Raw genomic sequence first — 16,141 nt, forward strand, 5'->3', positions numbered from 1 at the left:
GACAATAATGTATGTAAAGCGCTGCGGAATTTGTTAGCGCTATATAAAGATTATTATTATTAAAGATTATTACTGCCCGGGACCCCAACACCTGCACTCAACACTGCACTACTCCAGGCCGGCTGGAAGGGCATTATGCATTTCTTTTGCTGCCCTGTCCCTGGCTGGAGTGGGGGGAACCAAGGAGAGGGGGAACCAGTAGTGGGTGTGGGTGGAGGACGTAGAACAGGGGAGCACTTAGAGAATAGATATAAAAAAGGAAGCCATCTTAGTTGGAGCAGTGCAGTTCAGCCAGTGAGTAGCAAGGAGAGGAGGGGAGCAGAGTCTCTTCAGGAGCTCTGCTCCATTGTGGGCCTAGTGAGAGAGGCCCAGGAGAGGAGTGGGAGCAAGGGAGGAATGCTCAGGGAACAGAAGAGATCCCAGGGGGTACGGTCCGTGCTGGACGGCACCCATACGCCCGAATCTGCGAAGAATCAGAGGGATCAGGGAAGGGATCAGAGGGAAGGGAACTGGTCCCTGGACCAGCCGTGTTACTCCAGGTCTCGGCTGGAAAAACCGGAGGCTTCTGCACTTCCATGGTGCAGTTGCCACAGCCTCACCCTAGTCGCCGTGAAGGGCATCAAGTAGGTCCGGGAACTCCAGGTTGCCCAGAAGGGACTTCAGAGCACCCGATCGGGACTGTGTGTGGAGAGCGCAGGGCAGGAGTGAGAAGACCCAGCGCGTGAAGTCAGTCAAGGAAGGAACATAAGAAAGGGGGTCCCGTTAAGTGCTTCTAATCTACCTGAAGGAGTGCTGAACCCCTGCCTGGCAAACGCAGTGCGACGCGGGAGTCTGACACCTGGACAGTGTACCCGAGGAACCTAAAAAGAACTGTGAGTAAACTCGGATTACTGCACTCCACTGTCTCTGTCAGTTATTTCCATCACGCTACCGCGCCTGCACTACAACGCCCAGCATTACCATCTGCAACTACCCTGCCCCGGGGGCCCGCTCCGCCTGTGGGGAGCAGAAACATCCCAGCTGCCATCCCATCACCCCCGGAGGTCTGCAGCAGCGCCGGTGTTCATTACCGGGAACCACAGGTGGCGTCACGAGACAAACTGTTAACAAACCCCCTTTTAAAGAGCGACCCCAGAGGATGGGCCCGGGAGCCGACTGCCGTGACATCCTACAAAGAAGGTAAAGGCCCGGGTACCAAGTTTCCCCCTATATCCCCCCTGGGCAGGTCAACTTCACCACCTCCTGCGTGCTCGAGTTGGGCCCTCACCCATTTCTCCCACTCCTTCTTACCCTCAATGACCTTCACCACCCATCTGGCCTTAACAGGGTCCAGGGCTGGTGTCTCTTCCATGTACTGCTGTGGCCATGGGATGAGGGCTGGTTCCCAGGCTGATAACACTCCAGGACGCTGAGGTGTACTTACCACCAGGGCTGCCAGCATAGCTTTCAGTCACCCTGCCTGGTCGCAGGATCTTGGCCACGCTGACACTGCTGCCTTCGCCTTGGAATTGGGTTCTGGTTTTGGGGACTGAGGGCGAACCTTTGTCTTGAGGTCAGGCATTGGATCCTGGGCCTTCCCTGGACCTTGGTTGGTGCCTCTACTGATGACAGTTCACCCGGCTGCATCTCTTGCTCCAGCTGCGTCATCTTCCTTTTCCACTTGACCTTTCCGGGTACACCGCGGAGCACAATGCCGTAGCACCGACCATCACTTTCAATAGGTAAACCGTAGCACTCCATCTTCTCTTGCCACTTTACCTCCTCACCAACAATGGTCCCAGCCCACTCTGCCGTGGGTGTGCTCTTACGTTGCTCTGCCCATTCTTGGGGGAGGCCACTTCTGGCTCACCTGCCCGTTTCCTGGGAGTCTCCACCCGTTCTCCCTTGGCTTGCTGCAATGGGCATGGTTTCTTTTTCTTCCACCGTGCCCTTCTTACGCACACGATGGGACGGGTCCGTCTCACTCTTTCGTGTCACTCACCGACATCTTGCAGTCTCTATCCATTAACCCTATCCTAAAGACTAAACCTATTATTCTCATCTTATCTCCTGTACCGTTGCTAAGCCACTTAACTATATGAACAGTACTTCGCTGTTATAAGTTTTGTCCAAATAGTGTATATACGAGTACTTATATATATCAGTTTATCATAGTGTAAAGCGTTAGAAGTTTCGCACTCCTAATTAGAAGATGTAGTGCATAGAAGGAATATCAATAAGATCCAGAAAGGAAACCTTTGGCACTGTAGATATGACACTTGAGATGCAGAGTAAATTCATTAGTACATTTATTCGCAACCGACATATAGTTTATCATATACTTATCTTTTTTAAATCTTTAAATATTATTAATAAAGTGTTTAATTGAAAATATAATGAATAAGGTTAATGTCAGATGAAACACATTGATGAAATGATATGTAAAATTAGACTAAGAATGGAGTGGTAATGGTGGACATTAGGACCCTGCGCTCTCATGAGCAGCATAGCTGAGCTCAACGTTCCTTCCAGACACTGGTGGACTAAACGTGCACAGATACCGTATTACGGAGATCTCCCCTCCTTTATCAGTGGCACCAGGAATTTTATGTGACAGTAACTGGAGGTGGCTATGACCACTACGCATGTAGCCTTACAAGGTTGGTTTTATCTCGTCACATCTTGCATTCAGTGACACACTCCTTCCTGCTTTATTGCTGATGTTTAGGAGTACGGGGGCGACTTGCATAGTGACATGCTTCTGTACATGACACGGATGAGATGGTGTTTTGTTCCTACAGATGGCTGTGATCTCACCCGTACTATAGTGATGGAATACATCAGCCGCCCATCAGATGACAGCTGCAGTGATACAGAATGAGGAGATAGCACTTATGATATCAGACATCAGCCACAACATGTGAGAACCGCTCATATGTTTAAAGGGAACAGACAAGTCCACCATGTACGAGGGTGTGTCTTCAATAACCAATCACAGATCCATGGGCTCCAATCAGAAGGGGTTTTACACCGCAGGCAGTAGTAAAGGGCGCAATGTCCCGCATAGCAGCATTGGTGGTGCCAGACTGCTGTCATTCAGGTGAGGCACACTGAAGCCCTGATTCCTGATCTACAAGCCACTGGGATATACCAGAGCACATCCCATTCATAGCATGATGCTATCTTCTGAGGGACAATAGAAGACAGCTACAGCACATCTAGCATCTCTGCTCAGCAGCGGGGGTGAGCTCCTGTGTTCTCTCCCTTCTATAGTACTGGTTCAGCACCACAGTGGTTGGCAGCTCTCCTCTGGGCACTACAGTCCTAGATTCAGCACCACAACGGTGGGCAGCTCTGATCTGGGCAGTACTGTCTAGATTCAGCACCACAGCAGTGGACAGCTTTTATATGGGAAGAACTGTCTAGATTCAGCACCACAGCAGTGGACGGCTTGTAACCAGGACGTTATAGTAACATTTGGTTCAATACCACAACGTTGGAGTGCAGTGCCATCCAGATTCAGCACCACGCTAGTGGACAGCTCTGGTGCTTCTGGATACAACAGTTTCAGCACTTCTGCCTAGGACAGCTCCAGCATCTTCACCTCTACCTTGAAGGTCCCAGTGCCCGCCAGTCTGTCTATCAGCCGTGCCCGCCTGTCAACCGGCCGTGCTCATCCGCTGTGCCTTTCAGCTTCAGCCATCAGTCCCATGGGAGTCGCCTGCTCTCACAAGGTCGGTTCCCGAGTGGCACCTGGTTCACCTTCCCGGTCCCTCCTTGGTTCACAGAGTCGACTAAGCCGCTGTGTGGCCAGGGTCGGTCCGGGTAGGCACTTAGTTACGCCCCTCTGATCCCTCCTTGCATCACAGCACAGAGGTTCCACCACCCGGATCCGTAACAGAATACATTTTGTTATATAATAATTTTGTGTTCAAACATCAATACTACCTACAGAAAAAAGAGGTGGCAATGGCCGCGGCTTGGGCCCCATCTTACGCCAATCTCTCCTTGGGATTTTGGGAGTGTGAATACATCCGATTCCAGAACATTGAACATACATCATTGGGATCAGTGATATCTTGGATGAGATTCATAGACGATGTGTTGTTTATTTTTCAGGGCTCCCATGAGGAACTTGAAAAATTCTTAAAATATCTCAATGACAATGCATTGATATTAAGCTAACCCATCATATTGATCAAAAGAAAATTGATTTTCCGTATTTGGATATTCATGTTGATGACCATGGACAGTTGCATACAAATATTTATCACAAGATTACTAGTGTCAATGCTTTCTTGCATGCCAAATCAGTCGTCTGGCACATGTAATACAGGCAATGCCGTCCGGACAATTTATTAGGGCACATCGTATTTGTGACCAAAACAAAGCTTTTGAAGAATAGGCATGTGATATGACCAGTAGATACTTACAACGTGGTACAAAATGGAAATTATTCAACAGGCCTACTATCGGGCCAAACACGCCAATAGACAATATCTTCTCATTACTAAAAAGAAAAAGGAATCTGATGGGCATGTTCAATTCATCACGAATTATCATTCGAGGTGGAAGGAAATTAGTAATATCATCTCCAAATTTTGGCTAATTCTCCAACAGGATCAGACAATACTTCCTTTTCTATCAAATCGTCCATTGATTATGGCTAAACGTAATAAGACACTACGTGATGTACTAGTTCATAGTCATCATGTACCTGATACATCTTCATATACACTGCTCAAATAAATAAGGGAACACTCAAATAACACATCCTAGATCTGAATGAATGAAATATTCTCATTGAATACTTTGTTCTGTACAAAGTTGAATGTGCTGACAACAAAATCACACAAACATCATCAATGGAAATCAAATTTATTAACCAATGGAGGCCTGGATTTGGAGTCACCCCCAAAATTAAAGTGGAAAACACACTACAGGCTGATCCAACTTTGATGTAATGTCCTTAAAACAAGTCAAAATGAGGCTCAGTATTGTGTGTGGCCTCCACGTGCCTGTATGACCTCATTACAATGCCTGGGCATGCTCCTGATGAGGTTGCAGATGGTCTCCTGTGGGATCTCCTCCCAGACCTGGACTAAAGCATCCGCCAACTCCTGGACAGTCTGTGGTGCAACGTGACGTTGGAGGATGGAGCGAGACATGATGTCCCAGATGTACTCAATCGGATTCAGGTCTGGGGAACGGGCGGGCCAGTCCGTAGCTTCAATGCGTTCATCTTCCAGGAGCTGCTGACACACTCCAGCCACATGAGGTCTGGCATTGTCCTGCATTAGGAGGAACCCAGGGCCAACCGCACCAGCATATGGTCTCACAAGAGGTCTGAGGATCTCATCTCGGTACCTAATGGCAGTCAGGCTACCTCTGGCAAGCACATGGAGGGCTGTGCGGCCCTCCAAAGAAATGCCACCCCACACCATTACTGATCTACTGCCAAACCGGTCATGCTGAATGATGTTGCAGGCAGCAGATCGCTCTCCACGGCGTCTCCAGACTCTGTCACGTCTGTCACATGTGCTCAATGTGAACCTGCTTTCATCTGTGAAGAGCACAGGGTGCCAGTGGCGACTTTGCCAATCGTGGTGTTCTGTGGCAAATGCCAAGCATCCTGCACGTTGTTGGGCTGTGAGCACAACCCCCATCTGTGGACGTCGGGCCTTCATACCACCTTCATGGAGTCGGTTTCTAACTGTTTGTGCAGACACATGCACATTTGTGGCCTGCTGGAGGTCATTTTGCAGGGCTCTGGCAGTGCTCCTTCTGTTCCTCCTTGCACAAAGGCGGAGGTAGCAGTCCTGCTGCTGGGTTGTTGCCCTCCTACGGCTCCCTCCATGTCTCCTGGTGTACTGACCTGTCTCCTGGTAGCGCCTCCAGCCTCTGGACACTACACTGACAGACACAGCAAACCTTCTTGCCACAGCTCGCATTGATGTGCCATCCTGGATGAGCTGCACTACCTGAGCAATTTCTGTGGGTTGTAGAGTCCGTCTCAAGCTACCACAAGTGTGAAAGCACAACCAACATTCAAAAATGACCAAAACATCAGCCCAGAAAGCATTGGTACTGAGATGTGGTCTGTGGTCCCCTCCTTTATTGAGGGTGTCCTTATAATTGCCAATAATTTCCATCTATTGTCTATTCCATTTGCACAACAGCGTGTGAAATTCATTGTCAATCAGTGTTGCTTCCGAAGTGGATAGTTTGATTTCACAGAAGTTTGATTTACTTGGAGTTATATTCTGTTGTTTAAGTGTTCCCTTTATTTTTTTGAGCAATGTATATTTGTCTCAAAAGGCCACATGGAAGTGTGGCAACTGCAAAGAGTGCAGATATATTGAAAAAACGAATACCTTTCAGGATTCGATGGGTGAGTAGGCTTACAAGATTCTGTATTTCATTAATTGTAGAACATCTATGGTCATCTATCAAGCCACATGTTTCTGTGGCCTCCTCTATATTGGTATGACAACTCGGGAGCTTTGGAACACATCAAAAATATTAGGGCAGCGGAGAAAATCTGTCAAGATGAGGTGGGTGCTATTTCTCAACCTAAACCTTTGGCGAGACAGTTTCGGAATTGCTACCCTCATCAATGTCATCTCTTACGTGTCAAAGGGATTGCCCGCCTGTATCCTGGGAATAGGAGGGAAAATGAATAAATAAATAATAAATAAAAAAGTAAATGGATCACCACTCTAAGAAGTATGACCCCCAGAGGTTTAAATGAACAGTGGGGATTTTCGAGTTTTCTTTAAGTATACACTAGGATTTTTGGTATATTCTCATCTTCAGTGTCTTGTCCTTATTATCAATCGAATAATATAATCAATATATATCATAGTGCATTTGATTGAATAAACATATATACATGTATTGCTGGCTTTATTGTACAGTACATATAGAGAGTTTATAGTGTGTTTATTCACTTTTACATATACACATTATACAGTTATATGAAAAAGTTTGGGCACCCCTATTAATCTTAAGCTTAATGTTTTTTAAAAATTGGTGTTTTTGCAACAGCTATTTCAGTTTGATATATGTAATAACTGTTGGACACAGTAATGTTTCTGCCTTGAAATGAGGTTTATTGCACTAACAGAAAATGTGCAATCTGCATTCAAACAAAATTTGGCAGGTGCATAAGTATGGGCACCCTTATCATTTTCTTGTTTTAAATACTCCTACCTACTTTTTACTGACGTACTAAAGCACTTTTTTTGGTTTTGTAACCTCATTGAGCTTTGAACTTCATAGCCAGGTGTATGCAATCATGAGAAAAGCTACTTAAAGTGGCCACTTGCAAGTTGTTCTCCTGTTTGAATCTCCTCTGAAGAGTGGCATCATGGGCTCCTCAAAACAACTGTCAAATGATCTTAAAACAAAGATTATTCAACATAGTTGTTCAGGGGAAGGATACAAAAAGCTGTCTCAGAGATTTAACCTGTCAGTTTCCACTGTGAGGAACATAGTAAGGAAATGGAAAAACACAGGGACAGTTCTTGTTAAGGCCAGAAGTGGCAGGCCAAGAAAAACATCAGAAAGGCAGAGGAGAAGAATGGTGAGATCAGTCAAGGACAATCCTCAGACCACCTCCAGAGAGCTGCAGCATCAACTTGCTGCAGATGGTGTCACTGTGCATCGGTCAACTATACAACGCACTTTGCACAAGGAGAAGCTGTATGGGAGAGTGATGCGAAAGAAGCCGTTTCTGCAAGCATGCCACAAACAGAGTCGGCTGAGGTATGCAAAAGCACATTTGGAGAAGCCAATTTCTTTTTGGAAGAAGGTCCTGTGGACTGATGAAACCAAGATTGAGTTGTTTGGTCATACAAAAAGGCGTTATGCATGGCGGCAAAAAACCACAGCATTCCAAGAAAAACACTTGCTACCCACAGTAAAATTTGGTGGAGGTTCCATCATGCTTTGGGGCTGTGTGGCCAATGACGGCACCGGGAATCTAGTTAAAGTTGAGGGACGCATGGATTCCACTCAGTATCAGCAGATTCTTGACAATAATGTTCAAGAATCAGTGATAAAGTTGAAGTTACGCAGGGGATGGATCTTTCAGCAAGACAATGATCCAAAACACCGCTCCAAATCTACTCAGGCATTCATGCAGAGGAACAATTACAATGTTCTGGAATGGCCATCCCAGTCCCCAGACCTGAATATCATTGAACATCTGTGGGATCATTTGAAGAGGGCTGTCCATGCTCAGCGACCATCAAACTTAACTGAACTGGAATTGTTTTGTAAAGAGGAATGGTCAGAAATACCTTCATCCAGGATCCAGGAACTCATTAAAAGCTACAGGAAGCGACTAGAGGCTGTTATTTTTGCAAAAGGAGGATCTACTAAATATTAATGTCACTTTTCTGGTGAGGTGCCCATACTTATGTACCTGTCAAATTTTGTTTGAATGCAGATTGCACATTTTCTGTTAGTACAATAAACCTCATTTCAAGGCAGAAACATTACTGTGTCCAACAGTTATTACATATATCAAACTGAAATAGCTGTTGCAAAAACACCAATATTTAAAAAACATTAAGCTTAAGATTAATAGGGGTGCCCAAACTTTTTCATATAACTGTATAAGCAATAATATTGTGTATGCACGCATTAACTATATTATATATAGAACTTTTTCTATATTTCATACAATTCTATTTTGGCACGTATAATTATATTTAGACTTTGATGCTGACCCGCACTTTTTCCCTTTTCTAATATGGCTGCTGGGTCGCTGTGCGCCACACTGCGCATGCTCCGATGTGCTCTCGTACCCGATACTGGGATGTTTTCATTGAACTGCGACCTTTGGTCGTGTTTCGGTGATGCACATTCGGTCGCAGACGGGACGGCTATCCGGACGCGTGGGACAGTAGAGGAGTCCGATAATATGGCGTCCTTGATTTGTAAGTAACCACAGCTGTAATCACCCTATAAAACATCGCCTCTTCCTCCTCCACCTCATTTCCTAATGAATCGGTAGCGAAACGTGCGTTGAAGCATGTGGAAGGGGTGATGATGTGCCTCTGGATAGTACGTGTGACGGGAGCTAGTTACCCCATCCGCAGATGTCCAATCTTCTTCTGTAGGCCCCTGACATGGAAAGGCTTTTCTTACACTGGGATAAATAAAATATGACTATCGCACATTGTCTCCAAGATGAACTTAACTTTTATTCTCACAAGCAGGTTTTGCTTGTATTTTTAACACCCATTGTTCTCACCAGATAACACCCACAGTAGGCTCCCAGACAGTAGTTATGCAACAACCCATTAATCAGCACATTGTCTGTTTGCCACTGCTAAGTGAGCACAGGAAGGTGGGGGCCAGGAGTGCTTCGGTCACATCACAAAATGTCCAATAATATGTGATCCACAATATTCACCCCACTTTATAACGTTATGTCCCATTAGCTGCATAGGCGCTACGACAACCCCCATGTGGCAAAATCTTGGGAGTACGGGGTTGATCTGTCACAATGCTCCCCCTTCCCGGACAGGATCGGCCTACCCAGTCTGCTCCCTGACGGATCAGCTGGAGGAGGTCCATGATTTATGAGGTTGGTAGCAGGTCAGTTTGTCGGCTTAGTTCATCGGCGTTACCATTTTGCTTGCCAGGTCTATAGTGGATGGTGAAGTCTAACGGTTGTAGAGCCAAATTCCACCGTAGCAGTCTGGCATTGTCCCGGAGACCCGATTAAGCCATACCAGGGGGTTATGGTCCGTTATGAGGGAAAACTGTCTTCCATACAAATATGGTTGGAGCTTCTTGGCAGCCCATACTACTGCCAGGCATTCCTTTTCGGCGGCCGCATAGCTGACTTCTCGAGGCAGTAATTTCCGACTCAGATAAGCTATTGGGTGTTCTTTGCCGTCCGGCCCGACTTGGCTCAGTACTGCCCCCAACCCAAACATAGATGCGTTTGTGTGAACAAGGAAACGTTTAGTTGTATCGGGTGCGGCCAATATCGGGGTATTTGTGAGAGCGTCCTTTAGCTGGCGGAAGGCTTCCTCACACTCGGGGGTCCAGGTTACCTGGCGGGGGAGGTTCTTATATGTCAGATCAGTGAGGGGCTTGGCAATGCTGCTGTAATTAGGGACAAATTTCCTATAATACCCCGCTGTCCTTAGAAAGGCCATGACTTGGGTTTTAGTACGTGGGGTGGGCCACTTGGCTACCGCCTCAATCTTGGCGGGTTCCGGTCGTTGTTTTCCACCCCCCACCCAATGTCCTAAATACTCAATCTCTGCTTTGCCTACGTGACACTTGTTGGGGTTCAGGGTGATTCCGGCTTTGTGGATCCTATCCAATACTGTCTCTAGGTGATTTAGATGCTCATCCCATGTCGCGCTGTAGACGACGATGTCATCCAGGTAGGCACAAGCATAGTCCTGGAGACCATCCAGAAGCCAGTCAGCCAGCCTCTGGAAGGTCGCGGGGGCATTCTTCATCCCAAATGGCATAACCCGAAACTGGAATAAGCCAAACGGGGTGACAAATGCAGACTTGGGAATAGCATCAGGACTTAGGGGGATCTGCCAATAGCCTTTGCATAGATCGATGGTGGTCAAATACTTTGCCCCAGCCAGCCTGTCTAACAACTCGTCCACACGCGGCATGGGATACGCATCCGTCACAGTTTTCTCATTTAGCTTGCGATAGTCTACACAAAACTGGGTAGTCCCATCTTTCTTAGGCACTAACACTACAGGGGACGCCCATGGACTATCTGACTCCTCAATGACCCCTAAACGCAACATCTCCTGTATCTCTTGTCGCATCCCTTCTCATACAGACTCCGGGACGCGGAAGGGGGGTTGTCTCAGGGGGGTCTGATCTTGTGTCTCAACCTTGTGTTGTGCAAGTCGGGTGAACCCCGGTCTCTCTGAGAACATCCTCTGCCGCTGCCTTAGCAATGTCTCAGCCTGCTCTCTCTCCCGGGCCCCTAGGTTTTCTCCTAAGTGTACCTGGTCCCCAGTTTTCGACTGAGTCTTCTCACCTAAGACATCAGGCAAGGGGAGTCCGGCTAAATCCTCTGCTTCTGGTGCGCAGATGGCAGCTACCTCTTCAGGGCACTCCTGGTAGGGCTTCAGCGTATTCACGTGGAACATGCGGATAACCCTGGGGTTGTCACAATCGGCGACATTGTAGGTGGTGTCGGCTATTTTCCCCACTACCCGGTAAGGCCCCTGCCATGCGGCCTGGAATTTGTTCTGCCTAACCGGTTCTAGTACCAGGACCTTCTGTCCTATCTCGAAGGTGCGTTCTCTAGCCCTCTGATCGTACCATACGCGCTGGCGCCGTTGGGCCACCTGCATGTTCACACGCACAGCCTGAGTCAACTCCTGCAGGCGGTCCCGGAGTTCCAGCACGAAGGGCACGATAGGGGTTCCTGCTATGGTTTCCTCCCCTTCCCAGAGCTCTTGCACTAAGTCTAGGGGCCCCCTCACCCGCCTCCCATATAACAGTTCAAATGGGGAGAACCCCGTAGATTTTTGGGGCACCACCCGATAGGCGAACAGGAGGTGCGGCAAGAATTTCTACCAGTCCCTGTAGGTCCGGGTGAACGTCCCAATGAGTTGTTTTAACGTTCCGTTAAAGCGCTCACACAACCCGTTGGTTTGCGGGTGGTATGGGGCGCTTCTAATGGACTTTACACCACACAGTCTCCACAGTTGGCTGGTCACCTCTGCCGTAAATTGGGTGCCCTGATCCGAGATAATCTCCCGGGGAAATACAACCCGTGAGAAAACCTGGAGCAGGGTAGCCACCACCGTCTCTGCCAGTATGTTAGGTAAGGCAACCGCCTCTGGATGCCGCGTGGCGTAATCTATCACTGTCAATATATACCTTTTCCCTGACGGACTGGGTTTGGCTAACGGCCTTATCAGATCGACCGCTACTCGGCTAAATGGCTCCTCCACAATGGGAAGGGGGTGTAATTTGGCCTTGCAGCGATCTCCCCTCTTGCCAATGCGCTGGCAACTGTCACAGGTCTGGCAGTACTGACGAACATCATGGGATGCCCCTGGCCAAAAGAAGTTTTGTGTCAGACGATGCCTGGTGCGGCTGACTCCGAGGTGCCCCGCCAAGAGTATGTCATGAGAGATTCGCAGCAACTCCTGCCTATACTTTTTGGGAACTACCATCTGTAGTTTTACAGTGGGGCTCGTCCCTTAGTGAGTTTGCTCTGTAACCCTGTAGAGGAGTCCCTGATGCCATATAAACTGTTCACCTTCCAGTACCCCTCTCCCCTCTTATGCCTTCCCGCGATACCCCTGCAATGAGGGATCCTCTAGTACCTCCCTCCTAAATTCTGCTGGGGTGTCCCATGAAATGTGTCTGGCTATGGGAATACGTGAAGGGCTGCAGTGTCTTACCTGGGCCTCCTCCGAGTGTGATTCCGCCTCCGCAGCTCGAGCTTGTCTCCGGGTAGTCACAGGATATGTCTGAGCCAGGGGGGCAAATCCTTCATCATGCCGACCTCGACAAGGCCATCCCCGACCCCCCAGTTCAGGTGAATCTTGGCTGTGGGCAGTCGATGTATGGCTCCCCCTGCTACACGGACCGCCACTGTCCGACCCGTCGTTTGGTCTTGGGAGAGATGTGTAAAATAATACTTCTTTCTGTATTATTTTTCTCTACTGAGGACTTCGCAAAGTATCAATATCAATATTTTCTTATAAAAAATGTATCTATTTATTCTTGAATTGTCCATTAAAAAGAATCAGATTGCAGCAGGTACATACAATAATTAGTCATAAAATAATTGTCCATTTGTCCATAATTAGCTTAATTGTTGAGATTCACCCATCTTTCCTTGGATCCTGGCTGGTAAATCACGTCTTTGTCCAGCACGTGTCCAGGCCTACATGTCATCTGCTTCTCAGCATGAAGATTCTTCTTCTGTGTCTTGTGGGGTGGGCAGAGCAAGAGAGCCCCCCTTTCTGTACCATGGGCTTTTAAAGCCAGTCGTATGGCACACCTGTTCTACATATGGTAGTGAACCAAAAATACACACACAAATAGCGCATGTCAACTAGACACGATGGCTGATACATAGAACTCAGATTTAAGAATAAAATGAATATCCATAATTAATTATTTAACATTCCCCCCTTTTTGAGAATAAAAGGACTTTAACTGAAAATTCTCAAAAGAAGATACATTCATCAATCATTTTTTCTTTCCTTCTTCCTTGGCAATATCAAATTTCCATAATAATAATAATAGTAATAATAGTATCAATATCTGATTATTGTTATGATGTGAATTCATGTCATGGTAAGCCGTGACTAATATTCATTTAACATGTATAATTATACTTCCCTATATCTAAATTGAAGCAATCGCGGGTCCAATCGTCATCGTCTGATGTCATCGGGTCGTCGTCTCGTCTTCTTCTTGGTTCTTTTATAACACAGTCTTTAGATGAAAACTCCTTTGAAATAAATTACAGCGTGTAGATATTGTACAGTCCATAATTGTATTCATCATTGTTCAGTCTATAAACTGTACTCTTTATTAGAAAGATCATGTGTCAATTGATAAGAAAACAAAGTCCATGGATGAAATGTAGCTTTAATATCTGTGTGATGTCACCTCGGCTTACGTTGGATCGTCTTTGGAATCTTCCGTGTCGTCCGCACTGGTCTCGTGTCACTTTTGGAACAGATGTGACATCTTTGGTCAGTAAAGCAAGGGTTAACTTGACACTTCCCTGCTTTATATAGCACCATAACCAGTACTCAGTCCTTTATATACAGGACACATATGCCAGGTATTACCTGCTCACCAGCTTTCATTGAAGCGTTGCAGGTGATAAGAAACCACTGGAACATGATGAAGCTTGAACACAACACAGTTCATATAGGATCATCATCCTCTGCCGTCCTGGTGATCAGTGGTGTGAATTGTATCTGACACAGTCTATTATCACTCAGCATTCACACCTGTTACCTTCTGAGACTTCCGGATATCAGTTGCTTCTTCTTGTAACTTTTGAGAGTCTCTTTGATTTATAAATATGAAAAGTCTTTATTAACATAGAATTCATAATTGCGATGTCTTGATTGAAGTCTTCATTCCCTAATCTGATACCAAATCTGGCAATTTTTCCTAACCTATAATATCACAGCGTACCATAGCAATCAATAATATCCATCTAATTATTATCAAAACATTAAAATAAATTATGTTTGGAATAATAAACAATAATAGATAATAATTCATTATTAATCAAGTTCTCCATATGATAGAACATTTTTATGTCATAGGTGTAATTACCTTTTCCAACCCATAGGTGTCAGTGTGTTTTGAAACAACAAGTGTTTATATCTTTATTAAACCAATAATACCAAAGAATGTATACTCCTGGACCAAAATGAATAAATATATGAATGTATGAAGGAATGAATGAATGAATTGTTGTGTTTACTCAGAAAATGTAAACACTTTTCTTATATTAATTCATATCATCATTATATTTAATGAAGCAATATTCTTGTACTTAACATTACCCCATTAAATATTAATGTGTTTTCTCAATTGAAATATTGAACTGAATTAAAATCAAAAATTGAGAATTAAAAATGAAAAATGAAAAAATAAGAAAATAAGTAAGAATAAAATTTTAAAAATGAAAAATAAAATTAAGAGTAAAAATAAGAATAAAAACAAAAATAAGGCCTTTAAATTTTAATGACAAATGCAGAGTAATTATATTCTCCATAAAAAATACCCTTATATCTCCATTATTTGGATGATTTCATATTTGTCATAACCTTGTATCACCAAAAAATTATTAAATTATGCAACTTTGCATGTAATACCCTTCTTAATTATACTATAGTACCTTATTAATATTTTACCTTTATTAAAATGTGTGGAAAATAAGTATTGATCACAAGTGATTATGTAATCAGGATCAAAAACACATTTTCCCCTTTAATACCAAAAATTATTATTTTATAAAATAATTTATATATATATATATATATATATATATATATATATATATATATATATAAGAACCAAATTAAAAATAGTTATTCTTCTATAAATATTTTGCATAAATTTCATATAGATGAGTAGCATAGATTTGTCTAAAGAGAGGTGTGTACCTATTTAGGTAACCATTAAAAATAATATCATAGTTATTCAAGAATATTATCATGTGGAAAATTATTCTAAATGTAAATTTGCTTTATAAACCAATTTTGATGTGTGGTTGCCCTTATCCACTATTAGTTAAATCAAGAAATAATAAATATTAAAGAAATATAGAAATATATGTAGATAATACCTAATTATGTTATAATTTTTCTCAGAATTAAATATATTTTTGTACCTTCACATAAAGAAACATTTTTTTTCTCAAACATACAAACGTACGAGGCCTCTGTCACATCAATCACACTTAGCAGCTGCTGATTTACTCATCTGTCACCTTCACAGATCTGTTCAACTCAAACATTCCACATATGAAGTTATAGATATATATATATATATATTTAACCCAAAATTGTTGTATCCCAATTTATTAATGCGCATTGTCATATCAATTAAATATCTTAATATTCTTTGAATATTCCCCAAGTACATATTATATAATATGAGAGTAAGTCACTGGAATTTCAGACACACTCTTGACTTAGATTCTTTTTTCACTGGCTGCCCGGTCTTAAGTTACATCAGCTGGAAATAGAATGAATGGGATCTATACTATTAGCTCAAAGTTCAAAGGCCGCAGCTGTCACACGTCATGCTGTAAAGCTACAGGTTAAAACGAACACTTCATGCACAGAAAATATTAATTCATAAGTGCTACACATAATAATCCAACTAGTTATATTGTTATTATTTTAAAATGTTATATTCATAAAATCATGCAATTTTTCAACTTCCTGTGTGAATAAAGAAATAAATCCATTTTAGAGTTGTTTGATCAAATCCTGCTTTGGAATGAAACCTCTAAGGAAATATAAGAAAGTAAAATTAAATATCAAATTCATACAGAAACAGAATTATTTAAATATCTTATACATATATTGGTTGGTTCTAATGTAATTCAAAATATTGCTACTTAAATTTATATATAAAGTTCTAATTTATTAATTAATAT

This window comes from Phyllobates terribilis, unplaced genomic scaffold (assembly GCF_046119375.1).
Source record: "Phyllobates terribilis strain yellow unplaced genomic scaffold, ASM4611937v1 Scaffold_55__1_contigs__length_8800988, whole genome shotgun sequence".
Classification (NCBI taxonomy): Eukaryota; Metazoa; Chordata; class Amphibia; order Anura; family Dendrobatidae; genus Phyllobates; species Phyllobates terribilis.